This window comes from Cornus florida, unplaced genomic scaffold (assembly GCF_030987335.1).
Source record: "Cornus florida cultivar Cherokee Brave unplaced genomic scaffold, ASM3098733v1 CherokeeBrave_3.0.0_Hap2_Chr04, whole genome shotgun sequence".
Classification (NCBI taxonomy): Eukaryota; Viridiplantae; Streptophyta; class Magnoliopsida; order Cornales; family Cornaceae; genus Cornus; species Cornus florida.
Window position 1 is genome coordinate 46,081,598 of NW_026775574.1, and position 18,053 is coordinate 46,099,650.

The 18,053-nt window shown below is 35.5% G+C and overlaps 1 long non-coding RNA gene across 8 annotated transcripts; it reads left to right on the forward strand.

Annotated features, from left to right (window-relative positions):
* Positions 1-10,314: 10,314 nt before the first annotated feature.
* Positions 10,315-17,729, forward strand: LOC132303214 (uncharacterized). Of its 8 annotated transcripts, XR_009481126.1 has the most exons (7): positions 10,546-12,986; positions 13,113-13,268; positions 13,345-13,548; positions 13,679-13,767; positions 16,695-17,057; positions 17,143-17,217; positions 17,303-17,729. It is a non-coding gene; the product is annotated as an uncharacterized LOC132303214 (long non-coding RNA). The 8 variants fall into 8 exon arrangements; XR_009481125.1 differs by lacking the exons at positions 16,695-17,057; positions 17,143-17,217; positions 17,303-17,729 and adding exons at positions 10,315-10,537; positions 13,881-14,242 and having other exon boundaries at positions 11,168-12,986; XR_009481127.1 differs by lacking the exons at positions 16,695-17,057; positions 17,143-17,217; positions 17,303-17,729 and adding exons at positions 10,334-10,537; positions 13,881-14,242 and having other exon boundaries at positions 12,805-12,986.
* Positions 17,730-18,053: the final 324 nt, after the last annotated feature.

The following is an 18,053-nucleotide window of genomic DNA, read 5'->3' on the forward strand; positions in this document are numbered from 1 at the left end:
CAAGATTCAGAGGCGCGGTGACTATCTGGCAGCCCTTTATGCTTTCTACACAGGGCACTGGCTTTCTATTCTGGCCCTATATTGGAGCGTCATGATGAAGCTCTACACAGACTATATCAGTAAGGCCAAGCCTAAACGAACTAAGTTCCTTCCCTTCGGCTATCTTATCACTCAGATACTCCGGGATCAGCACTACCCATTCCATCCCCGGGAGCATACTGAGTCTGGAGCCTACCATTTCCACTGGAAGGATTGAAATAAGACTTACAATACCCTGATTAAGAGCCTACAGGAGGATGCCCTCATAGCTGCTGAAGAGGCAGCTGAGGAAGAGGAAGCAGCAGCAGTAGCCGCAGTGGCAGCAGAGGCAGACGCACTAGCAGCAGCGGACGATTTAGCAGTCGATCTGGTTGGCGTACATATAGACATAGACTTAAAACGAGAGCCTCTAGCAAATGAGACCCCACATCACTCTCCAGCGGGGTCACCATTACATTTCCAAGAACAGTCTCAAGATGCACATCATTCTCCTGATCCAGAGGTACCTGAGGCTCCAACACCGACACCCGGCTTTGGAGAGCATATCCAGGATTTGGAGGATGCCGTAGTCTCCATCTGCGTAGACACTGTCTCTATTTGACCTGACATTTCTTCCCTGCGTATGGATGTCATGGCTGCACTGCGAGACATTTCCAGAGACATACGCGAATCGCACCCTGTCCGTCCTACCTCATCAGTATGATCTTCACATCTCTCTTTTACCTGCTCTATATATCTGTGATATATGCTATTTTGATACAGTTATATTATTTTTGCGGCCAGCCTGTTGGCCTAGACACTGGATGTACTATTTACTTTCCTTATTTTCTTTATGCATGGTTATATTTTGGATGTCATATCTTTGTATTGATATATCTGTCTGTGATTGACTCCATCAGGTGCATCCTAGTGACTTTAGTGAGAGAGAGTGCTGCCCAAATTTTCAGGACCACCCTTGTAATACCCCTAATTTTAAAAAGGATATTCCTGGTATTTAATGGTATTTAATTTATTATTTAAGTGCATTTTGTTTGATTATGTGTCATTATTTTTTTTATTAGGTGCTTAATTGTTTTCTTTTGTGGTGATTTAATTTATTTCTTTTTAAATGATATTTATTTTTAGTTATTTGTTTGGAATTACTTGTTAGTGTTTTAATTATTTAATTGGCATTAATGGTTTAAGTGTAATTGGTTTAGTTATTTGATTGGAATTACTTGTTAGTGTTTTAATTATTTAATTGGTATTAATGGTTTAAGTGTAATTGGTTTAATTATTCTATGTGTGTCTTATTTTATGTGTGTCTTATTTGGTTTAATTGGGTTTACTAATTATTATTTTGTTCAATTAGATTATTTGTTAAATATTTAATGGTGAATAGGGTAATTAGGTAAATACATCTAACTAGGGTTTTAATTACAGTATAAATTAGGGTTTTATATTATAGCCGTCGTAGGTTTCTACGTTAATTGGATGGGCCGGTTAGGATTGTGAGTTGGACTTAAATGAACCTAGGGTTTAGGAAAACTCTATAAGTATAAGGTAGACGTCTGTGTAGGGTTTTTTTTAAACAAAGCACACGTTTTGTGGAAGTGGAGAAGGAAAAACGCAGTTTTTCACATTCTACCAAGGTTTGATCAAAGCTCCGATCCCGCTTCGTCCGTGGTCCGATCGAGCTGAATTTTAGAGGAGAGGTTCATGACTCAGTGATGCACAATCTGAACGGTGGAGATCAGAGTTTGACCTCGGGAACAGTAATTCGTACTCATGAACAGTAACTGGGTCGCACAGGTTTTTTCCATTCTGCCCAGATTTCATCAAACATCCAATCCCGCTTCGTCCGTGGTCCGATCGAGCTGAATTTTGGAGGAGAGGTTCATGACTCAGTGATGCACAATCTGAACGGTGGATATGAGAGTTTGACCTTAGGAACAGTGATTCGTACTCATGAACAGTAACTAGGTCGCACATGTTTTTTTCCATTCTGCCCAGATTTCATCAAACATCCGATCCTGCTTCGTCCGTGGTCCGATCGAGCTGAAATTTGGAGAATAGGTTCATAACTTAGTGTCGCACAATCTGAATGGTGGAGATCAAATTTTGAGTTTGGGAATAGTGTTTCGTACCCATGAACAGTAACCAGATTTTGGAACTCGCCGGGATTTTTTTAAGAAGACGACGTTGAAACTTTGAACAAAAGTTTCTGAGGCAAGATTCTATCCTTACTCTTTCTCTTAGGCTTCATACTCTTTGCACTCTTAAATGATTTCAGGATTAATGAAGATTAAACCAAACTAAAATGATATCTGTTTTGCTATGAAACTAGTAGTTACAGTAGTGTTATATGCTTGTTCAACCTAGACTAAGCATGTTTGTGGATGCATTGTGGTTCTGTGGTTCACGTTTTTCCTTACCACTACTAGTATCAATTATTGGAAGGATGTGTCTAGATGATAGCTATCTTAACTTCTGTAATAGCAACTGTTGGAACTTAAATACTAGGAGGATTTGAGTTTAACACTAGATCGGTTTTGTGGAACACTATAATTTGAGCATGTCTACATACATACTGTGAATATTATTTTGATGCTTACATTATCACAGTTAGTATCAACTGTGGAGGTTAGGATTTTGTGATACATACCCTACATATCTATATGTCATTTGTAAGGTGTTAAATGGAAGTTTTAATTAATTCTGTCTTTATATCAGACTAAAGGGAACAACTTAAATTGGGCATGTATATGCTGTTGTTGTGACCCTGTTTATCAATACTTATTTTATCACTGCTAACATTGAATGTTGGATGTTGGAATTTAGTTGATATATACTTGATTTATTGGTATTATTGACTACTGGAGGATTGGAAAGTAGGCACCGGTATGGGACGGTGGCATACTAAGGATGGGTTTGGTTTTTAAAACAATACCATTACCCACCTACTTGGAATAAGGATGGGATTAACTAAAAGTTAAGTCCCGTGGATTTGTATTGTCATGGCAACTACTTGTTGAGCGGCAATACCAGGGATTTTGGATGGATTTTATATATGTACTGTTATGGTGCCTCGGTATGAGCTTGAGCCTCAGGATCGATGGCTAGGGAGCGTATATGCATCGGGATGTGTAGCTGGCTACGATGGTTGGAGGTGTACCCTATTTAGGTATAGGTACATATGCCCACTTCGTGTGCATTTTAGCATGTTACCTCTATTTAGGTTGAGACCGGCCTGTAGTCCAGTGAGAGTCCTTTAGTGTGACTATATATATATTTACGGACTATTAGCTATTGTTGAATTGTTTAGGATGTACATGCGTATCGGGCCTCTGTTTGGATTGTAGTAGTATAGAACTTGCGCGTGGGCCTGACCCACTTCTATTTTTCAGGTACACGACAGTTCCAGGCTTAGACGTGTTCGTGCTGAGCAGAGGTCTCTATTCACTCTTCCGACGATGTAGGGCTCTCTCTATAGTTTTATTTCTGGACGTTTATTACAGTTGTTCTATCTTCCGTTTGGATGTTTAATAGGGGTCCACTAGAGATGTATTCCCAAGTTGTAAACTGATGGAGTTTTGGAGTTTGGGTTTGATGGATTTTAATAATTATAATATTTTACGGATTCTATTTTTAGTTCCTTCCAGCTTTAATTTCATTTCTTAATTTATTTTGTATTCCGTGTTCATTATAAAATATTAATTGTTTGATATTCCCTCGGGTTTGGGCCTGGGCCTGATCAACCCGTGTCTCGGATCCGAGGGGTATCTCAACCCTTACTCCTCTCTCATTATTTCATTTGACTATCCCATTTACACTTACATGTCGACTGTGCACTGTTTTATCCCTTTTTGTTATCTAATGAGTTTTATCCCTGTGCCATCTTTTCAGGACCATAGTTAATCCTAAGTTTGGGGGAGTTACACCACCCACTTTAGATACTTCTGTCCTGGCCTTTCTTTGCCTTAGTTGCACTAGTATACTCTTTCCTTTTATTCTCTTTGCACATTGAGGACACTGTGCCATTTAAGTTTGGGGGTAATGTGTGTTTTGCAGTGTTTTGTTTTTAAATTCAAAATTTTGAGCATGACTTGTGTATTTGAGGGATTTGCTATGATTGGTCCATGACTAGCTATGATTTTGATCTTTTGAGGACTATATTGCTTAAAATTTAAAAATTGCTTGACTTGAGAGTCCAATACTCCTTGTATGCCTTGTGGATGCCATTTAGGAGTAAATTTTTTGAAAGATTGATATCTTGCTTGCACTGATGGTCCACATCATCCTGATTTTGAGATTGTTTTGAGATTCACTATAGGATTCTACACTAGCACAGGCGCACACTAGAATTCATTTGTGGGGTACATACTTTGTTGGTTATTGAATTAGTTGTATCCTAATTGGGCTAGTAGTGCATTGAAAGTTTTCATCTTGATAAAAGTGGATAACAAACCCTTTTCATTGAGTAGCCGGGATTCTAGCCTCATCAAGCACTGAATTTCTTGCGCCGAAAGGTAGAGAGCCTAAACTCTAGGTTAATAATTGAACTTGCTAAAAAAAAAAAAAGTAATAAAAAGTGAGGACTTCTCCCAAAAGGTGAGAAGTGGGAAATGATTAGATGGAAGTTGTTTTGATTTGCAGCCTAGTTGATTTGAGCTTGTAAGTCCTTAGGGGTGTTTTAACACCCAGTGCCCTAAAGTCGTCTGTTTTGGGAGTCATTGACCAAACACTCGACCTCATGGATCGCTAGAAAGCTTAATAGATCAACACATTGCACTATGCTTCCATCTTTGATCCTTAGGATTAGAAAATAAAAATAAAAAAAATCGAGCGCACCTAGATCAATAAAGCTTTGATAAAAGGTCCACTCTTTGTCTTGATGATCGGTACTAGATTTGTGTGCTAGTTTGAGGGTAAGGATGTGATCATTTCTTTAGTTGGCTAAGATAGCAACATATTTGATGCCGGTCCACTAAAAAAGGATTCAAGAGTTGTTTTGATTTGCATGATCATTTTCTTGATATGTGGAGGACCATACTTGCCTGCTTAATGTTGAAATTTTGGGAGATTGCTTGGAAAGGGTTGAAAAATTACATACTTGAGATAGTTTTCTCCCAATGTTTGTTTGCAATATTGGTACCTCTTTTGTGAGAATGAGCTTAATGTTTGTGGGTATCATTTCTGGAAACCCTCACGAGACTTCACTCGTCCACTAGGGGTAACCTAGGGGTTTAAAAGGCTTGTTGCATATACTAAATGCAATCGTGTTCCATACGAAAGTGGCGTTATCCATTTATTGCTTTCTAGTTCATAGTTGTATAGTTGTTCATTTCATTTCTTTACTTTCTAGTTCATTGCTAGGGACTAACAATATTTAAGTTTGGGGGTGTGATAAACACTAAAAAGTGCGCATTTAAACCTGTTAAGCTTAGGTATTTTAGGACCTTTATCTATCTTATTTTTTCGCTTTAGATTAATTTCATGTTATTTCCGTTTTTAGGCACTTATCCCCAAAATAAGCTAATTCAGCCAAATAAGAGCATAATTGAAGCAATCTTGAGATGAATGAAAGAAAGGAGCAAAGTGGAAGCAAAATGAAGCAAGTGGTGGAAGTTCAGCAAAGTTCGATCGATCACAGATTTTCTTCGATCGCTCTGACATAGATCGATCTCTGCACTCCAAGATGGATCCAAGCTCTTTTGTCTTTATCCAAAGATCCCACAATGTTCGATCGATCTAACATTTATCAGATTGATTGAAAAGATTCCATCTTATCCTGTTATACCACCCCACCTACCACTTTTGTCTCTTTCCCAAAATATCTCAAAAATATCTCTGATTTGTCTTTATCCAAAAAGGCGCCGCCATGGGAGGATCGATCCAGCCAAAGTTTGATAAATCTTAGCCAAGTTCGATCGATCTTGGCATAGGTTCGATCGATCGAACCCTCTCAAGTGCGAATTAAATCAATTTTCAGCTTATTAAAAGTTGTCTCATAGTGCAATCATTAAAGGAGCCCTTGTGTATGAGCCTAGACCATTGGGTGTGACATTTGAGCTACCTATATAAGGATTATGAGCCACTTTTACATATATGTTTTTTAGATACAACATTTGATATCATTCTTAGAGAGGAAGAAAAGACAAGAGGAGGCTAGAGACACATTCTTGGGAAGTCTTCCATCTACCTCAAGAAAAAGAGCATTTCTACCATGGAGATAGCCCTTGAAGGTTGAAGGACACCATTCATGAGTGGCTAGACATCCTTTTGGGGCTAGAGTTAGCCATAAGCATGCCTTCTTTACCTTAATTTATGTATTTTTGAGGGGATTTGTGTTACATGTTTTGACATTTTTATATACATAGATCTTGTTTATTCAATGATTTGTGTGGTTTAATTCTTCCAATTGATCATTTCATTCTATCAATATGTCTATGTATGCTAAAATAGATGTTTATGTGTTTATCTCTAGCTCTTGTGTTGTTGATGCATATCTATGTGTGTTGATGCTATAGATCTGGAGATTGTCAAGACATAGTGCTTAATAGAATGCTCTTGTGGTTTATTTGATGGTTCATACTCATTTCTTGATGGATTGTGCCTCTCCCTTAGTTTAATTAGTTTAATTTTCATATCATTAACTTAGATGTAGTGTAGTTACCTTAGTTGTTAAATGGGAAGACAATCTATACTTGTTGTTTGATGTTCCATACTTATGAATGCAAGTAGTATATTCTTCTAATCATGTGATGTGCTTAGATTGTGAGCTTAAATGAAGGATTAATGGCTTAGTTTAATATATTCTGCTATTTATTGTGTTGTTTAGACAATATATACTTAATTGGTCATTCATGCTTGTTGAAACAACCACACGTACTCACTATTGTTGTAACATATGTTTTCCCCCTCATTAATTATGAATTGAGTGTATAGAAAGGTGATACTTAGTGGTGACCTTTAAGTCCCAAGACCTCTCTCTGTTGTTTTCTCTATCTTTTAATTACTTGTTTTATATTGATCTTGTTTAGTCTTAATTGTAGTTTAATCAACCAAACTAACCACATTTTGATCACTCGACCTACTAACCCTAATCTTGTTTCCATAGTAACACGACCCACCAATCCCTTAGGACGATCCCTACTCACCCTAGCTATATTTTTAGTTAGAGGTAGTAGTGACATTTATAAATTTAAAACTTGGCCACATTGCACACTCACACTCTTAGTTCATCTTTTTGCAAACTTTTGGTGCAACGCGACTGCACCACCACATAGGAATCACCACTAAGCTTTTTCTCTAAGCTTTTAACAATTTGGGGGAATTCAATGTTGTAACCAAAGTGTGTGTGTGTGTGAGCTACCAGTTGAAACAATGAGCATGGGTGACAAAAACAAGTATGAATTGTCTACTTATGCTAGAATATAGTACAACTCATTAAGTTGGGGAACTAATCATTCAATAAACCCACAATTGTAACACACTTTAATCTAGAGAAATATACATCTTGCAACAAAAAGCATGGATTGTCCACCTAATCTAGGAATTAAAATGCAATTATACTACAATTACACTAAGACAAAGAAATTAAACTAATTAACGAAGGGTGTAGAACAATCCATCAAGCATGAGCATAATTCATCAAATCAATTCACAAGAGTATCCAATAATAAAAATAATGTATAACCATCACTAGATTCTCAATTTAACTACACACAGACATGCATCAAATGTGATGACCCTGGTTCTTCAAGCCAATGCGTCCTGTGATGAATTAGAGATTAACCTAAAAGCGGATCCAGATGTGGAAACAAGAAATAAGACAATGGTCTCCCAATGCACAATATGCCTCTAAGATACTTTGATGACCTTCTATGAGGTCCGGAACTCAATGAGAACTGACGCGGAAACAAAAGATCAGAAAAGTAACAATTTAGCCCCTAGGGGCAAAATAATCATTTCTAAGAATATGGATTCGGGTGCCACCGAGCACACCACTAGAAAGACAACAAAAAACTAATCAAGATGGACTCAAGAATCACATAATTCAGAGTCCAGACGAAGGAGAAACGGTATAACGAAGAAAAATGAGCCCTTAAGGCTAAAAGGGTAAATTGGTAATTATCCAAGAAGATCTAGGTACAACCAAGCACACCGTCGGAAAGACAGCAAAAATTTAATCAAGTTAAAAAAAAATTTCACCCGATTTGGAGTCCGGACGAAGGAAAACGAGCGAAAACAAAAGTCAATGTCAAGATGTCGAAACGAGCACCCCGACAAACACCATGACATGCTAGGGGAAGAAAACTTCCAGCCAGAACTGAGAGCTGAAATGAGGTCCGAAACGAATTTTTCTGGAAAAATATGAAGAAGAAACCCCCCCCCCTCCCCCCCTAAAATCAAATTTTCTACCCAACAACGTGAATGAAAACACAAAATACTCACAGTGAAATACCCAAATTGCCCTAGATCAGAAGAGGTCAAGAGGGTCAAAAAGCTACTACAGGATCTGTCCACGACTAAGAACAAAAACAAGCTATCAAATGAATTTTTTTGGAAAAATACGAAGAAGACCCCCGCCCCCCCCCCCCCCCCCCCCAAAATAAGTTTTCTATCCGACAAAGTGGACGGAAACAAAGAAAATGCACTGTAAAATGCCTAGAATACCCCCAAGAAAATCAGGTCAAGAAGTTTAAAATCTTTCCGAGCTGCTGCCAAAGGAAAGGAAATGGGGCTTTAGGAGGTTTTTAAATTGTCTAAATTGAAAATGGAATCTTTAAATACACTTTGATGACCTTCCATGAGGTCTGGAACTCAATGAGAACTGACGTGGAAACAAAAGACTAAAAAAGTAACAATTTAGCCCTCAGGGGCAAAATACATGGATTCAGGTGCCACCGAGCACACCGCTGGAAAGACAACAAAAAACTAATCAATATGGACTCAAGAATCACATGATTTAGAGTCCGAACGAAGGAGAAATGGCATGACGAAGGGAAGCGAGCCCTTAAGGCTAAAAGGGTAAATTGGTAATTATTTAGGAAGATCTGGGTACAACCAAGCACATTGTTGGAAAGGCAGCAAAAAATTAATCAAGTTCAAAAAAAATTTCACCCGATTTGGAGTCCGGACGAAGGAGAACGAGGGAAAATAAAAGTTGATGTCACGACATCGACACGAGCACCTCGATAAGCACCATGACATGCTAGGGGAAGAAAAGTTCTAGCCAGAACTGAGAGCCGAAACGAGGTCCGAAACATATTTTTCTAGAAAAATACGAAGAAGAAACCCCCCCCTAAAAAAAAACAAAATTTCTACCCAACAATATGAATGAAAACACAAAAAAGTCATTGAGAAATACCCAAATTGCCCCTAGATCAGAAGCGGTCAAGAGGGTCAAAAAGCTGCTACAGGATCTGTCCACGACTGAGAGCAAAAATGGGCCATCAAATGAATTTTTCTGGAAAAACACGAAGAAGAAACCCCCCGTCCCCTAAAAATCAAGTTTTCTATCCGACAAAGTGGACGGAAATAAAGAAAATGCATTGTAAAATGCCCAGAATACCTCCAAGAAAATCAGGTCAAGAAGTTTAAAATCTTTCCGAGTTGCTGCCAAAGGAAAAGAAATGGGGCTTCAAGAGGTTTTTAAATTGTCTAAATTGAAAATGCAATATTAAAATACACCCACAAGGCCCCTGGAAGTTTCGGATCGGTCGACACATTTTTCAAAAAAAAGTCGATGAATAGTACAAGTACAAAAATCTCAATTTTTAAAAAAAAACATATTTATAAACCTTAGAATTAATGGCCCTTGGCCTCATGTCATACAGACAAAATAAGTATCCAAAAAGTGTACTTAGGTACACATTATATATTTGTAATTAAGGATACAAGTTTTAATATATAAGGCTACAAAATGACATTTCATGCTAACATTTGTATGAACACTACAACATATTAGACTTTTACCAACGCTCTTTAGAAGAGCGTTGGTATAGGTGAACTAATACCAGCGCTTTTGTAAGAGTGCTGGTATAGGTGTTACAGTACTAGCACTTTGTAAAAAAGCGTTGGTATAGGTGTTACAGTACTATCACTTTGAAAAAAAGCGCTGGTATGAGTGTAATTGTACCCGCACTTTAAATAAAAGCGCTGGTAAAGGGCTCTCCATTCCCTCCAATTTTTCCCCTTCCCTCCAATTTTTCCCTCCACTTTTTTTCCTCCGCTTATTTATATATATAGAATATTTAGTGCCTAAACTGCGTCGTTTTTTTTGGTCCATTAACACTACAACATTCCACTTTCCCCATTTCAATTTCATTTTGCCCTAGCTACTTCATCCGTCTCTCCTCTCTGCTCTACCTTCTCGCTCTGGTCTATCTCGAGCTCACCTGCAAGACTCCCCTCTCTAATAAATATTTTGCCTTTTGATTCATCACCATCTCTCTCTGGAGTTTCAACCCTTATTACGTTTCTTTGCCGCCACTGCGCTTATATGTGCGTTGAGGTAACTCTGTGACTCTGTCTTCTATTGTCTGTGATTTCATTTTCTTGATTTTCGTTTTCTGGGTTATGAGATTTCTGTTTGTACTTGGATTCAGATTACTTTATTGATTAATTTATTTTCAATTAATTTTTCTGATTTTAGTTTACAAATGGGTCTAAACTTCACCTAAAAATCAATTGGTTAGGTTTTCCCCTTTCTGTTTGGTCTATCTTCTATCTTATGTTTACCATTTTTTTTTTTGGTAAATGAAAGCAAAAGGATCTTCTCTCGCTGAATTTGAAAGAAAAAAATGTTCATCTCATATACGTGATTAATTGCATTTGCATTTTTAGCACTAAGGTTTTAGTGTGTGTAAAATATGAATGAAGCATCAATATTCTCTATTTCTTTTTCTTGTTTTAAAGCAACTTTGTGGAAGGTTTAAGGTTTTGGCCCAACCTTCCGGTGGGTACTTCAAAAGTTTCATTGTTCTTGTCATAACTCTGTCTCAATCTCTACTGCTCGATCTCCATTTCTCAGCTGAAGCCCTTGATTGATGTTTGCTAACCCGCTCTATGTCGATCTCTCACTGCTCTATCTTGATCTCTCACTGCTCTATCTTGATCTCTCACTGCTTGATCTCCATCTCAGCTGCAAGACTCCTCTACCCTGTCTCGATCTCTCACTGCTCGATCTCCATTTCTCAGCTGAAGCCCTTGATTGATGTTTACTAACTCGTCTCTCTTTCGGCATTCTCTCATCTGAGATTACAAATTTGAAGCCCTAGGCTTCTCTTCAGGCTGTCTCTCCTCTGTCTCGTCTCTCATCTGTCTCGATCTCTCAGCAATTTCTGAGTAAGTTCCAATCCATAAGCAAATTTCTTTTTTTAATGTTTTTTTTTCTTTTATGAAATGAATTTTTGGTTTGAATTTTTTTTTTTATTTTATTTCCAAACGAATTTTTCGTACTTAGTATATATATATATATATAGTTGATCTTTTACTGTACATAAGATTTTTTATAATACAGACTTTGGTTAGGATTGTTTTAGTTTCTCTCTGTAAGACTATTTTGATGTTTGGTTGCTTTGGTTAGGATTGCTTTTTATATCTATATTCATATTTATATTAGCATTGATGTTTGACTGGGTTTAGAAAAATAATTCAAAACCACAAAACGGTCTAATTTTAATTTATCTACACATGTTGTTTCAAATTTTCTGATAATCAGACATAGTCACCTTCTAAAAGTCATATATTACTAAAAAAATAATTTTTAATAAAAAAAGAAAAAGAAAAAAGAACACTGAACCAGCAAGTAGAGAACATCAGTTGTGGGTTAAATTAAATTCAATTAAAATCACTTTTGAGATTGATAGTGAAAGTTTAATTATAATTCGCTCCTTAGAATCACTGATAGTTAAATATATATTTATATATATATATACATATCTATTGTTGAAAATTATAGGAATGAAATAGGAAATTAAATAGTGGGAAGCTTTTTGCATTATAGGCTTAACTGGGGAAATATATTTATCTTCCTCAGTTGATAAAATTAAGTATTCCGCTAATTAAAGAGAAACTTACCCTCCAACATATATCTTTTCAGCCAGGATAAAAGAGCCCATGATTGCCACTATGATCATCATCAGAGGGCTGAAAGCAGTCATAAAGACAGGCCCCCTTTTCTGCATGACCAGACCTTGTACATAGTATGCAATGCTTGATGACACTATACCTTGTAGGTCATTAAAAAGTTAATTTTTTATATAGTTTACTATTTCATACGTGTGTATATATATATATATATATATATATATATATAGGGAATGCTTACAGCATAGGCAGCAGCTAGAAGGTTCATGTCCCAGCCAATGGTCCAAACAGATGGATTGTGTTCCATGACAAAAGTGATAGCAATATTAAAGACCCAAATAGGGAATCCCACAAAACTGACTATATATTAAAATTATTCCTTATGAGTTTCATTAGTTCATTAATATATTATTTTGTAGCATGCACATGTACGCTTCCCATGAAAACTGATTTAGTTTTTTTGCGTGCTTATATATGTTTAATATGTTTTAATCTATTCTTGGCACATTATTGTATAAGTGCAATCAACGATTTTACCAAAACAGAATGGTTTTATATAATTTCCATTGGACAACCATAAATATCCTAAAGTTTTGAGGTATTTGTTATTTCTTTTTATTGGTTTTTCCTGGATCGCTTTTTTTAACAATTTGATTGCATTCTCTTAACTGATTCTCACTTTTTTTGGAGGCTTTTCCAAGAAGGATAAATAATAAGCTGACAATGAAACGAACGGTTAGTGAAGTGGAAAAAGTGAGTGAACAAAATACCGAAGCTTCAACTTTAAAATCATCACAACCACCGCCGAAGAAGAGACGGGGCCCGACACGATGCAAGAATGTCATGAACGCGACAACCTTATTACCTTTAAGGTACATATATATATAGATCATCTTATATAGTTTACATAATTAGACTATATTCAATATGAAGGAGAAAAAAGGATTTCTATCTTTATTTTTGTACTAAACATCTACAATTGTTAATTTTTGTTTAAGGTTAATAAGTTTGGATAGCCGATCGGTCCTGGAAATGGTACATATACTAATTTTTTGGGAACACTTGCCTGGAAGGGTAAATTAGCTCCTTTGTGCTACAAAACTTGGTGGGAGATGCCTAAACGGCTGAAGGAGGATATGTGGAATATTGTAAAGGTAAAACCCTTCAATAACATTAAAATAATTTTTATGGAAAAAGTGGACTAACATGTAGCAATTATCACATTTTCAGGGAAAATATGATGTGGGAATCATGTCAAAACAGTGGACATTATCCTCCATCGGAAAAAAAATGGAGGGGTACAAGTGTGAATTAAAAAATGAATACTACTCGGTTAAGGATACCGATGAAGAAAGATTGGCAAACCCACCACCTGATGTTGAAAAGGAGCATTAGGAATTTTTGGTTAGGCATTGGGGTACGCTTATGGCGAAGGTAATCCTCCATCTATCACAATGTTTTTTGAATTCAATGAGTTGAATTTATAGTTTACCTGCTTTCAGTTATTATTTTAGGTGGAATGTTCTTTACTCAAAGAATGTTTACTTTTTCTCACTTTTTGTAGGAGGTCAGCAAAAAAATAAAGAACGTTGTGGGAAGCAGACAATGATGCATACTACAGGGATAAAAAGCTTTGCACGTGTTTCTGCCGAGGTTAGTTGAAGTTTTTATGGAAAATATAAATTATTTCAATTCTTATGTCGTTGAATGATTATAAATGTTAGTGGTAAATAATATATATCACAATGTCTATGTTTCTTTTATAGATTGAGGAAGACGAAGGTATTCAGCTTTCTCGTGCAGATTTATTCATCCGCACACATGTAAATAAGGATGGCAAAGCTATTGATGCTGTTGCTTCGGAGATGATTTTAAGTTTTCACGCTTCCATTTTGCAAAAAGGGGGTCACGTGCCTTGAAGTGACCAATTTTTAAACTTTTTACGCTGTATTAAGGGGTTACGTGCCTTGAAGTGACCAATTTTTAAATCATCGGCCCGTGTGGAGGCAATTTACTTTCTTGTATTTGTTGAATAGTATGGGAGTATGGGATCATTGTATGTAGAGGCTTCTTGTTGATTGATTTGTGTTGTGGAGGAAAAGTATTTGCTATTTGTTGTTTGTGTTAATTTCTTACTCATATATTGTGGCAATGGTCTTTTGAACGTAGACAACTTCAAATATTATATACAAACTATGTAAAGGCCACTAAACACTTGTTCATGATCTATAAAGTACCCTATAGTGGTCCAAATGGACCAAATGTCGATGTAGTATAAGGAAGAAACATTAACAAAACATTATATTGACACTCTTTTTGGAGTGAAGTCGATGAACTGCCTCAACCAAGTGCCCACCGATTTTCCCCCAAACCCATTTCCACCCTGTTCATCTTCCTTCGAAACTCAAATCTGCAATGAGTAATCAACAAGAGAGAGACTTACAAATGGAAGCATCTAAAAGCTAGAGCTAAGGGCGGATTTAGGATTTTTCAATGGGGTGGGCTAAATCAAAATATATCAATTAAAATAAACTTTGTTTAATTCAATTTTAGTTAATTAATAATGTTTCTTTAGACAATTGACTGATTAAGGACTATCTCTTCTTTTGACCAATTAACTACTTTTGCTTGTCAAAGTTCTTCTTGTGATTTTTTTTTTCAATTCTAAAAAGATTTCCATCTTCAAAAAGCTTGGCATGTTGATAAAAATTGTTTCAAATTCAATCTCTGTAGATTTCTAATCCAATTCAGATTCATTTTTTTTTTTTTTTTTTTCATGCCCAGATTCAAATTTTCTTGTAGACATATAGAATGGACAACAAAAAAAAAATAAAAAATAATAATAAAACAAGAATAGAAGTTATAGAAATTAAATTTTTTTTTTTTTTGCTGAAATAAAAAGTAGATTGCGGTGATTACCTCAAAATGCAATGCAAATTTTGTAACTTTATATTGTAAAAAAAAAATTTATATAAAAAAGATCATAAAAAATTTCACCAAATAGGATTTAGTTTGCAAAACAAGAATTACAGAGCCTGATTAGTTGATTTAGAAAAAAATTTAAAACAAAATCCATACATAAAAGTTAGCAGTTGCTTTTCCTCTGACTCTCTGACTCCCAAGGGTTGATGTTTGTGAAGCTACATTCATCTTTTCTCTATTTACTTCATTTAAATCCTTTTGTTTTTGTCATGAAAGCTTAGGTCTATATATATATATTATACATACACATGTATATTTAAGCATTACATATTCATAGCTTGTTGGGATTTCAGTTCTTTTGTGCTTTATTTAGAATCTAGGGTTTTAAAAAATACTTCCCAACCTGTGTTCAAACTTATAGAGCATACCATGATATGCTATAAACGGTACAACCAGAACAATACCATTGCAACAATAGAGCAGCATAACTGAAAAATTAGCAGCTGAATTTTTAAAATAGAGAAAATAAAATAAAGTGGTAGAGTTCAGACTTTAGCTAGAACTGAATGTTCAGATTATTCTACTACATGCTCAAATAATTGGCGCTTATGTAGTCTCTCAATAAAATACCTATTTCCAGTCAAAAAATTTGAGGATATGGTGGATTAGTTTTGGCTTTACATTGAAAATTTTGTTGAGACAACTGACTAAGAAATACAGTTATTTTCCGGATCACTGAACAATTTGTCAGCAGTTACCCAACTTGACAATTCTTTAGAAACATCACTGCATTGTATCTTTGTTTTCTACATAATCCAAAACTTGATGCCTCATTTTTCTTTTTCTTAATAGGATATAGAAACAAGATCTGTGATTTGTTTAAACATAGATAAGAACATTTGTAATTATATAATTTATAAGGAGAAAAGGAAATAAAAAAATAAAAAACAGATTTGGTGACATTAGAGGAGCCTTAATGGTAGAGTTCAAATTACTCAAATGTGGATTTGAGTTTAAGAAGCAATTTTGTTCAAATTATGACAAATGCTAGATCTGTACTCAATCTAATTGAAAGCAGCCTTTAAAACAAGTCCAAGATTGAGTAATTAACAAAAGTTAGGTAGAATGTAGATAATAAAAACTTTTTGAAAGCTAAATTTACATCTAATGGAAAAGTTAAAAATACAGTACATTACTCTAATATTGCTGTAGTTTTACAAACATGGTATCCCAATTTCCAAACACAACCTTCTTCTAAAGGAAGCCATTTAATCACCTGATTTTCATCGGAAAAGATGAATGTTCAAGTAATTGAGGATTAAAAATGTCACCTAATAAAACCCCAACCCCCACCCAAAAAAAAAAGGAAAAAAAAAAAAAACAAGTTTCTCTTAGGGGTTGTTACACGGATCCTATCGCAGCATATTTTGAAGCTTTAGAGATTGTATGAAAGTTCAAAGGGATGTTACAACTATATTTTCATATTGTGTGATGCACTGTTGTTTTAGAACACTTGGCTTTTGTCATTTCTAATTTGTTATCTAATTACTTTTCTGTTCAGCTGTTTCTGCATTCCTGTTCTATCATTTCATTAGATTTGTCTGGATGTTTCATAGCAGTATGTCATGGTAGTTCAAAGTTATTATTTTTTTTGGCAGGAAAACATAAGAGAACTTCAAAAAAGTTACTCTGACTAGCCTATTGGCAGTTCCAATGATTTGTTCTCCATTGTGAGAGGAAAAAAGAGAACTGGTCGTGTGCGGATGCTTGGCTTCGGGCCTACACCAAGCGATGTTTGGGGGCCCTCTCCTAGTAAAGCTAAACTGATTAATAATGTCAAAAAATCTCAGGAGGAGGCACGTGCTGCACGTGTAGAGTTGCAGGAGACGATTTCAAAAATGCAAGCCGATTATGACAACAAGTTGGAAAATTTAAGAGCCAACTACGACAACAAGTTGGAAAATTTACAACAACAGTTGGCTATGCTAATGCAGATGCAACAACAAAATTGTAGTGGACAGGTATATTTATTATTAATTTTACTCTTTACTAAATATATGTTTACTTATGCCAAGATTTCATGTATTTTGTTTTGTTATTTTGAAGGGTTCTGATTCTTTAAATGCTCCTCCTAGAGTATCCCCAAATTCATTTTCTAGTCTTGATGGCAATTCAATTAAGGTTATGAACTTTTAATTTCTCTTATATATATGTTAAATTTTCATTTATTACAATGTGCGCTTAATGAATATATAAAAAAATGTAGGGTAATTCAAATCAAATTGGCAAGAAGACTTGTTGAAGTTGAATTTGGAGCTGAAGATGGGGTCGTGGTTGTGCTTTTTGAATTTCCTTCCCCTTGGATGGGTCCTTTTTGAAAAACTTGTACTACATTTGTCAAAAATTCTTAATTCTTTTTGTGTGACATTTAGTAGCTTTATCTAGACAATTTGGATGGTATTTTCATATTGGCGGGTTAACTTGTGGTTGTATTAGTATACATTTTGGCTTTTTGGTTGACATTTACCAGCTTTATCAATTAGTAGCCAATTTCGATGGTATTTTTTATATTGGTAGCAGGTTAACTTGTGGTTGTATTATGTAAGAACAATTTGGATGGTATTTTTATATTGATTTGTGTTATATTGGATGACATTTAGTAGCTGTAAACAAAAAAAAAAAAAAAAAAATGACCGCTCTACCAGCGCTTATTCAAAAAGCGTTGGCATAGGGGGGGAAAAAAAATAAAAAATAAAAAATAAAATAAAATGACCCCAGTACCAGCGCTTTTTGAAAAAGCGTTGGCATAAGGGAAAATAAAATAATAAAACAAAAATTAAAATGACCCCTGTACCAGTGTTTTTTGAACAAAAAGCACTGGCATAGGGGAAAATAAAATAATAAAAAAAAATTAAAATGACCCCAGTACCAGCGCTTATTCAAAAAGCGCTGGCATAGGGGAAAAAAATAATTAAAAAAAAAATAAAATGACCCCAGTACCAGCGCTTTTTGAAGAA